The following is an 11,115-nucleotide window of genomic DNA, read 5'->3' as shown; positions in this document are numbered from 1 at the left end:
TCCCGGGCTGAAACGTCCCGAGCGTTAAGGGTGGCCTGCGTTGGTCGTTGGGTCCCCATGCGTTATCATGCCGTGGGGGACCTCGGACCGCAGAGCCTAACTCCGAGTTCCTCCTGTTACCAGGAGGATGCTGTCCTCTGTTCGGAAGGTTCGGCTCATCGCCCCTATGGCGTCTAGGACTACGAGGCTACTGCCCGGTCTTATTCTGCCTCTGCTGCGGGGGATTGCCACGACCAGCTTAGGAAGGAAGTTGTGCCTCAGGGTCTCCTAGAGGGACATCGTCCTGAGGCGCTGGTGGCTGCTCGGGCCTTTGTGGGCTTGAGGGTTGGATAGGCAGACTAGGATCGGGGCCCCTGTGGGGTGGCCCATTCGTAGGTTGATCAGACTGCGAGGCAGGTGCAGCCTGATTCCTAGCCAATTGCAGGGCTGCCATGGCTTCGCTCTGGCAACAGTCCATCTTCGCCTGCCTCTCGCTTAACTCCGCGCGCTGCTGTTCAATCTCTTGCTGCTGCCGCGCCATGATTTCGGCAGCACTTTCCTGACTGGCCCTCAGATTGGACAGCTCTTCATGCAACGCCCCCAGAGTACTCTTCAGCGTCGCGTCATACATTTCTTCCTCCTCAAAGTCCAAATGTGGCTCATCCTCAGCCACGCTTGCGGGAGGAGGAGGAGGCGGGTTTGATGGTGCAGCAGCGGCCGCCTGTCCAGTTTTCCTTGCAGTTTTTGCCATTGGTTTTCTCAACAGTGATATACCAAGCTCTCAATGAAAGCACCAAAATGTTGAGCCTGATTTTGGTCAACCGACAGGGAGTCAAAATACGCTTGGCGTGGATGAATGTGTTGAAAAGAACGTGATGACGAAAATAATAAGAACACAAGATTTTATAGTGGTTCGGCCCCAGGATCTGGTAATAACCTACGTCCACTTAGATTGTTATTGATGTGAGAATCAAAGGAGTGATCAAAGAACTAGGGTTCAATGAGTTTTACTAACCTCTGAAGAACAATGCAATATCTCAAATAGAATTACTCTAGTCTCCAATAATTCGAAAGCCAAAAGTCCCCTCCTTGAGCTATCTTTTTCTATTTATAGGCTCAAGGGGGATTACATGAATTTGTTACAGATATTATCCCCTAAATAATCGGATACTCAGGAGATTCTGGGAGTCAATTTTGGGATTTACAAAGATCTTTATAGAAACGTCATGTTGCATGCGGAACCCGCGACCAGACTGGTCGCAGGTAAGACTGGGCTGCCTACTGCTTATAATCTTTCTTCTGATCGATATCCTAGCAAAGTTCCTCCAAGTGCCAGCCACGTGTCCGAGAATCACTTGCCACGTCATCTACGCCAGTTTTTTGGATAACAGTATTTTATCCTTAAAACACTTAGTTCCTTGTAAATGATAGTTCAATAAACTAATTTAATTATTGAAATGAGTTCTCTATCATTTAACACCTTAAACCAAACTAAAAGGAAACCATCGTTTCACTTCTTCATCAGAAGCTATAGATGTTCATATCTATGATTAACACTCCCACTCAATTATACTACCGAGTTCCCATGATGTAAGTATGGGCTAGTCCGTAGGGTAAGCTGGTAACGAACAAGTCAAAGAACTCAAATAATACAATCAGTTAGAATACGAACCACTCAGAATTAAGATTGAATTGACCTACGGTCAACTATATGATATGACTAGAATAGATAATAACGGTATGTTTACTTATCTTATCAACTGTTAATATCAGTCTTGTCTGATGTAACAAATACATCCAATCTTATCTACTTTGCTAATGTTCTGGAAAGAACATAACACTGTAATATGTAAGTAGATCATATCGTAGATTGGCAAGTCAGTGTAAATCCGGTGCACTTACTAATCTTAGGACTAACTTATTTTGAACATATAATCATATTTATATTCCACTGTGATTACGTCACTATAAATAAGATTAGTTATATGCTCAGGATTTAATAGAAGTTTATATTATTTAAATAATCACACTTTCACTAATTGAAACTAATGCCTTAATTATACTAATCCCACTTTCACTAATTAAAACTAATGCCTTAATTCTACTAATCCCATTTCCTTGATATGCTTATCAAATGTAGCTGCTGGTAGTGTCTTTGTAAATGGATCCACAAAATTGTCTTCAGTTACAATCTTCATAGCCTTCACATCTACCCTGGCCACATATTCTCGAATAATGTGATACTTCATATCTATATGCTTACTCCTTTTGTGACTTCGAGGTTCTTTCGAGTTGGCTATCGCTCCTGTATTGTCACAAAAAAACACAAGCGATTTATCCATTTCTGGAATAACACCAAGATTCAAATAAAACTTCTTCAGCCAGACTATTTCCTTAGCTGCTTCTGACGCGGCTATGTACTCAGCCTCCATGGTGGAATCTAAGATTGCAGACTGCTTTATGCTTCTCCAAATCATAGCTCCACCCCCAAGAGTAAACACCATTCTAGAAGTAGACTTCCTGTCATCGACATTAGTCTTAAAATCTGAATCGGTGTAGCCTACAGGGTTCAGAACACCACCCTTGTAGACTAACATATAATCCCTAGTCCGCCTTGAATACTTCAGGATATGCTTAACTGTTATCTAATGTTCCGGTCCTGGGTTTGACTGATACCTGCTCACTACTCCCACTGCATAGCAGAAATCTGGTATAGTACACAACATGGCATACATCAGACTTCCAACTGCAGATGCGTAAGGAACTTTTCTCATTGCATCTTCCTCTTCAGGAGTCTGGGGAGACTGCTTCTTTGAAAGATGAATTCCATGGCGGGATGGTAGACACCCTTTCTTGGAATTTGTCATTGAGAAACGCTCAAGCACTTTATCTATGTAAGCTGCTTGAGATAGAGATAAGAGTCTATTCTTTCTATCCCTGATGATCTGGATACCTAGAACATAACTCGCTTCACCCAAACCCTTCATCTGGAATTGAGTGCTCAGCCAATTCTTCATATCTGATAATTTCTTAACATTGTTTCCAATGAGTAAGATATCATCTACATAAAGAACTAGGAATACCACTATTTGATTTGCCTTCAGTTGATAAACACATGACTCATCAATATTTTGTTCAAAGCCATAGGTTTCGATTATTTCATCAAACCTAAGATTCCAGGAACGAGAAGCTCGCTTAAGTCCATAGATGGACCTATTCAACTTGCAAACTTTTCCTTCTTGTCCAGCTACTTTAAATTCTTCTGGCTTATCCATATAAATAACTTTGTCAACCTTTCCATTAAGAAAAGTTGTCTTGACGTCCATTTTCCAGATCTCATAGTCGAGAGCGGCTGCTATGGATAGGAGGATGCGAATGGATTTGAGCATGGCTACCGAACTAAAAGTTTCCTCATAGTCCACGCCTCTCTTTGGGTATAACCCTTTGCCACTAATCGAGCTTTATAAGTCTCGATATTTCCATCAACACCTCGTTTCTTCTTGTAGATCCACTTGCACCCAATGACCCTAAAGTCACTAGGTGCTTCCACAAGATCCCAAGCGGAATTTGAGTACATGGACTCCATTTCCTGTTTCATCGAGCCATAGTTCCTTTTCAGGGCTAGCCATTGCCTATTTGAAAGACAACGAATCATCATCACTAGTGTCACCAACAACCATATTGGTTTCACCATCCAAACCATAGCGTACTGGGTTCTTAGAAACCCTCCCACTACGACGAGGCTCCGTGACTGTTTGCTTAGGAACAATGGTACTTTCTTCATTTAAATCAACTTGCGTCGGTTGAACATGAAGAGTGGGAATTTCATCATCAACTCGCATTGATGACGATGGAACATTGGTTGGAGTCAATTCTTTAACCATATCCTCTAAAACTACTTTGCTGCGAGGTTTAAAGTTCTGGACATAGTCATTTTCCAGAAAAGTAGCATTTGTAGGAGTAAACACTTTCTTTTCTGAATAACTATAGAAAATTCCACCCCGGGTACCTTTAGGATAGCCAACAAACATGAAAATTTCAGTTCACGGTTCTAACTTTCCCTCCTTTTTCCTCAGGACGTGAGCGGGACACCCCCAGATTCTATAATGGCGTAAACTAGATTCACGACCATTCTAGTGTTCTAAAGGTGTTTTGGGGATTGATTTAGACGGCGCAACATTGAGAATGTCATTCGCGGTTTCAATTGCATGTCCCCAGAACGAAGTTCGTAGAGTTGAGTAACTAAGCATGCATCTAACCATTTCCAATAAAGTTCTGTTCCAGCATTCCGCTACACCATTTGTTGCGAAGTACCTGGGGCGGGCAGTAAATTGTGATAAAATCCCAAGTTCAATTAAATGATCTTGGAAATTGCATATCCAAATATTCTCCACCCCTATCAGATCGCAAGATCTTTAACGTTTTACCTAATTGGTTCTGAGTCATTGCTAGGAATTCCTGAAACTTTGAAAATGTTTCTAATTTCCTATGCATTAGGTAAAGACATGAGTATCTAGAGTAATCATTAATGAAAGTGAGGAAATGCTCAAAACCACCCCTGGCTTGTACATTCAAAGGTCCACAAACATCTGAATGCACAAGACCAAGTGGTTCTTTGGCCCTATCACCCTTTGCAGAGAATGGACGCTTGGTCAGTTTGCCTTCTAGACAAGATTCACAGACAGGTAATTCACCTAAGGTGAGTTCCCTCAAAGGTCTGTCCTTTGTAAGTCTTTGAATCCTATCATAGCCAATGTGACCTAGTCTCAAGTGCCATAAATACGTCATATTATCGTTATTGGTCTTTTGACGTTTATTTGCCCTAGGTTTAGCTACTTTGAATAAATCATTTTTAAGAGCGAGGGGTTCGTTAGGTTGCAGAATATAAAGCCCGTTTTCCAAACACGCAATACACAATTGTGATCCATTGAAGGAAATAGATATATTAGAACTTGTGAAAGTCATAACAAATCGTTCTAATTGCAACATGGAAACTGAAATTAAATTTCTACTAAAATTCGGAATAAAAAATACATCATTTAAAATTAATTATTTATTTCCGAACTTCAGACGAGCAATTCCTCTAGCTTGGACCGCAACGAACGCTCTATTCCCAACTTTAAGCTTTAAGCCGCCTTCGTCAACTTCCTCCCACGATTCAAGAAGTTGTAAAGAGTTGCAAACATGGTTGGTAGATCCAGAATCAATAATCCAAACGAATTTTTCATTCTCTAAAACACATGTTTCTGAGATAAATGAACTATAATCATTACCTTTGTTTTTCGCTGCTAGAAACTTAGGGCAATCTCATTTCCAATGCCCCTTCTCTTTGCAGTGAAAGCAATTATCTTTACCTTTCTTGTTTTTCTTGTTCTTCCCCTTAGGCATCTATGCATATGGTTGTGCACTCGTCTTTGCAGCCTTTGTAGGCTTGGGGTTGTTTATTTGTCCACCTTTCCTCTTGTTTCCAGCTTTCGAAGATGAAGCTTGGTTAGCTTCAACCTTAGCTGGATCACCAGCAACAAAAGTAGTATTATTTTCTCCTCCTTTACTAGGTCCACCAATGATAGGCTTAATAATCTGAAGCTCGTTCATGAGCTGCGTCAAACCATAGTTCAGTTGATCACGAACGTGCAGACACGGTGTCATCCGAGCAATGACGGTGCCATCACGTGCGTGCGGAGACGATGTTAATCAAGCATTTATGGTGCCATCACGAGCATTGACGGTGCCATCACGAACGTGCGGACATGATGCTCGTTTTGGGGATTCCTCAATCATGACGAATTCAGAGTTGTCACCAATCAACTCTATGTTGATATTCTACTTCCATTTAAGGAACTTTTCTCTAGTGAGTTTCTCCATCAAAAGTTGAGAAAGGATGGGAGTAGACACTACTTATCTTAAAACTACACATTACCAATAAAATAGAAATCATGAGTGATTTTTATTGCGTGATATTGGACAAGAGGGGTGCCATGATCTTAAGATGTATGATATGATTATATTTCCTATAATCTTATGTTTATGATTATGATTTGGCGATGTACGATTATGCTTATGTTGCAAATAATCTCATGTTTATGCTTATGACTTATTTTTATAATGATTGCTATAAGGAAAATATGTTAAGAATTTATGAGATATGTCGATTATGCTTGTATGTTGTGTTTGTACTTTCTTACTGAATTTTTAGCTCACCCCCTTACTTTCCCCCTTGCAGGTAGACAGTAGTTAGACTTGTTTAGCACGTATGGTTAGCTGAGTCATTTTTTCACAAGTATGTATGTATGCTACGAGGAACCAATGAACGAGAACATGATCTGGAATGCCATTGTAACGACCCAAATTCACTAATAAGGCTTAAGGGCCTTGATTAGTATGCCGGGAGGGCATGATGGGAATTATGTGTGATTATTATGATTAAGATGTATGATTATGATTTTAAGCATGTTATATGACTATGTGAATTATATTATGTGATAATTATGATATGTGAATTGTACTGTGTGGGTGCTGTGATACAAACGTGATGCACGTGCCAAGGCGGTCCTAGGAAACTAGATAAAGGTAACTGGTGACTTGGTAACCTGTGTAACCATTAGTAACTATAGAAAGTAACAGGTTTCTTTGGGAAAGTGGTAGAATTGCAAAGTTAGGGAAAGGACAAATAAGCCCTTGAGGTCTAGTTAGTAAGTGATATTAATGGAGGGTTAAAATGGTAATTTGGTAGTAAATAGATGAGTTTGAGCTGAGGGAATAACATATACGTATAATATTTTGGAGAGGGGTTTATGCTGAATGGTGGAAACCTAGAATTAGAACAAAAAGGAGATAGAAAGGAGAAGCAGAAATCTAGACTCTTGGAAGGAGAATCAAGGGATGTCTGATGTTATCAACCAAGTTTAGGCCAAGAAAACTCAGAGGTAAGATTTTGATTATGCTATATCTAAGTTTTAAGTCTGAATTTTAGTTAAGGAAGGTGAATTGAGATAAGTTGGTGGCTGGTTTTATGTAATTTCAGAATTTGGAAACCAAGGGGGAAGAAGGTCAAGAGCTGGAGGTTGAACCTATCACATAAGGTAAGGTCTCTGTATGTTTATTAGATTTGTTTTGTTAAGGTTTAGGGAGTTTGAAGTGTGGGTTGTGCTTGAATTCAAGCTGTGCATAACTTTTCTGGTTTGAGTTGTCAAGTGGGAATTCAAGAGTGAATTTTAGGATTGAAGGTGTGAGTGAGCTTAGGCATGATGTCTTTGGGTTGTTGTGAGGTTTGTTAGGGGTTTAGAGTTGGTTTTGGGACTTAGGATAGAGTTTGGGGTGAATTGGTGAGGTTGGAGCTCGGGAAAATGCGAAGGAAAACCCAGAAATCTGGGTCTGCGATGGTGTGCCGCGGCACGGCTTTTGCTTGCCGCGGCCTAGGGGTCTCTGGAGGTGGGTGCCGCGGCACAAGGAATGTGGTGCCGCGGCACAAGGCAAAATTCAGGGAGTGATATTTTGCAATTTTTGACCTTTGCTCCGGGGGTTCGGGGGATGTCTCCGGGATGTTGTTCTAGGGTTTTGGGGGTTCTGAGAGTGTGGATTAGGTACCGGGAAGGTAGTCTTGGATTGGTTAATGACAAGGAATATTATATTTGTGTTTGATTAGGACTTTGGAGAAGCTCGGGATAGAGGACCGTGCTTGTGGCTACGTGATATCGGAAACCAGCGAATTGAAAGGTAAGAACACTGCACCCGAATGTATGATTGTGATGGGACTAAGTGCTCCCGAGAATTGTTTTGTGTCATCGTTGGTATTATGCCAAGGGACACGTGTAAGCGGTCTAAGAGTACCGTTCATGAATTTAGCGCATGGGACGCGAATTGGCCACTGGGAGCCAGAAACGAAAGGATAACAGAGGGAGCAGCTTGTGAGCGCTAGCCCTGGTTATCATCTGTGCATTGTGTTATATGAACTGAAATGCTCTGTATATGAAATACTTGACTATTGATATGCTTGAGTTTATGAGATGTTATAAGTGAGATTGACTTGACAGCTAAATGTGCATGCTCTATTATTGATATATGTTCTTGCTGGGCCTTGGCTCACGGGTGCTTCGTGGTGCAGGTAAGGGTAAGGGCAAGCTGGACCAGGCCTGAGGTGGGGAGCTCCGAGGTGAAATGTACATAGCCAGCCGTTCGATCACCACGGTCGAGGAGTGTGTCAGGACGGAGATTACCTAACCACTCATTTTGCCTTAGTATGGCTGTTGATATATATAGACTTTGTAACTTTTGTAAATGACTTTTAAACTGTCATTTTTGGGATCCCTTGTACATAAACAATGTTTAGTAATGAAAATGTATCTTTTGAGACCAAAACTCTTTTAACCTTAGTTCCTCTACTATTTGAGTAACACGCTTTTACTTTAAATACTTGATTAGCAAGTTTGGCACATTATAAACACACAGTGTAACGGTCTTGGCTATCCAGGGCGTTACAGCCATAGTGCCCTAGAATATTTCCTTATGTTAATTTATCAGTGAGATATATTTGATTTATTTTAAAACTGCATCAAATTCTCTTTTATTTTGTAAACATTGGATTCAAACTATGCATTATTTTCAATAAGAACCCACTGAGTTTTCAGTCATACTATGAAATCTTTCATGTTATTATTAAAATTAGTATTTTAATAAAGATAGGCAATTAGAAGGCGTTATAGTTTATAATTAATTAAAATGAATATTCTAAAAGTTTAATTTTTTTTTCAAAAAAAAAGTTTCATTTTTAAAAATTGAATTTTAAACAATCTTTTATTTTTACTGAAATTTTAATGATTTAATGAATTTTTTAATTTTTAGATGATTTTTTTGGATAAAAAAAAAACAATTTCACTAATCAGAAGCTGCCTCAACCAAGTACCGACGTCTGCCAAGAAAGTGTGATGAATTGTATTTTATCAAGAAAAAAACTTAGTTATTAAAGTGTAATTTTGTATAAAACTAATGTATTTTCACTGCAAATTACTCTTATAATATGTAGTGTCCCGGAATTTTACTTAGCTAGATAGTAGTAGTAGTAGTAGCAGTAGTAGTAGTGGTAGTAGTAGCTGTAGAATTTTAGTTTTTGTGGATATTGGTCAAAGCCGGGATTTAGTAAGAAACTCGTAGAAATAGTTATGAATTTTATAAGTTTAACCTATGGTTTAGAAATATTATTTTAACGTAAGGTTTGATTAATATAGTTAGTCCTAAGAATATTATTTATTATAGCCTAAGGTTTAGATGGATTAAATAAGAGCGTGACACTTGTCACAAGCATGTTTATTAAGGATTTAAGTATTTTTTATGAATAGTTTAATTAAAAGAAAGATCTAGAAGCTCTAGAACCTTCCATTATCTGTTAGGATCACGTTTTTACTCAGTCAAAGTAGTTTTAATCAATTTCAAATTATCCTGAAATGTGCAAAAATGTGTTTGAAATATCAGCGTATGCCGATATATCGCAGCTATAAGGGTCGATATATCGCCTATAATTGATACGGAAAACATGTCAACTTCGCACGAACGAAACCACGGACCCTCGATATCATGGTAGGGGCGATATATCGCCTACCCTAGGCGATATATCGGCTCCAATGAGCATTTTTGAATTTTCGTAGAATTCTGAACTAAAAACAGCCATCAACAACCTTGACTCGTTGCTGAACGTTTTTGACCGAGTTCTAGGCATCTGTTGAACAAATAATTCAAATTTATTCATTTTTAATCATTTATTTATTCATTTTAAAGGAGTTAGTTTCACTCATTGAACTCTATAAATAAGACCCTTCACTCAGCCATTTCATTCATCATTCAAGCACAGTTCAGAGCCTCCAAGCTGCTAAGATTATTCTAGAGAGAAACACTAGGGTTTTGGGGTTAAAGCTTTTCAAATCTAAGCTTTTATAAACACTTGGGAAGTAAGTTTTTGTGTGATTTTTGGTGTTCGAGGTATAGATCGAGGTTCTAAGTTATCCAAGGTATTCATTATATTCAGGTTTAGTTCATTATAGTTTTTATTATTCTTTCATTTTCTTCAAATCCTAACTTGTGATAGTGACTTTTGGTTAGGTGTTCAATTCCTTTGAAACATAAAGTTTTCGGTAAGTTCTTATATCGATGGTTTAGATCTTCTCTTCAACTTCATTTCTTTAGATACTTATGGTTTCTTTATGTTTGGTTTTAGGAGTTTCAATCCCACTCTTGTCTCCAGTATTTCGGTTTTTGGTAAGGAAAATTAAATAGTTTAGTATTATGACTTAGTTTATGAACTTTATGATATAGTTTATGTTTGTATGACCTAATATTTCAAGTACAATAAAAGGGTAAGTGTGTCTGGACCTAAGGTGTCCAATGATGTATGACGGACTATGTTTGGTAGGCTCGGTTGCCAAAACTTTACGACGGACCTAAGTGATGTCCGGGGCTTAATTGTCACCCCGTTGTATAATCACTTATCTTTTTATTATATCTGACTTGTTATTATGACCCATAGTTTCGATTATGATTATGACCTATGACTTATAGTTATGATTATGACTTATGACCTATGACTTATGATTTATAGTATGACTTAGATTATGATGTAGAATTATGACTTAAGATATGATATGACCTAGAGGTTTGTGTTTGTATGACTCGTGTGAATTTATGTTATGTTTGATTATATAACTAACTCTTATTTGTATTTTCCTTACTGGGCTTAGAAGCTCACTCTTTATGATGTTGTTATTTCAGGAAATTAAGGGTAGAAAGGCTAGTGGCGAGTGTGGGACCTAAGAGCTTCGAGATGTATTCGTGGGGACTATATAGTCGAGGAAGATCAAACAGACTTATTTTTATTAAAGAATGATTATTTTAAATTTTTATTTAATTGTTGCTCATATTTTTATGTTAAAGACAATTATTTTGTTTTTGTAAAACTATGGATCCATGTATATATTTATTTTCAAGTTTTTATTCAATAAATGAGCAATATTTATGAATTATGATCAAATGTTGTATTCACGATAATCTATGAGAAATTAGGTGGTTACATAATAATAATAATAATATAAAATAATGTTCATCTACTATAATCTATGTACATGACACCAAATTTTAGTAAGTTCAAGA

The sequence above is a fragment of the Humulus lupulus genome, chromosome 1 (genome assembly GCF_963169125.1).
Source record: "Humulus lupulus chromosome 1, drHumLupu1.1, whole genome shotgun sequence".
In the NCBI taxonomy this organism is placed as follows: domain Eukaryota; kingdom Viridiplantae; phylum Streptophyta; class Magnoliopsida; order Rosales; family Cannabaceae; genus Humulus; species Humulus lupulus.
Note: the sequence above shows the minus strand (reverse complement) of the source record.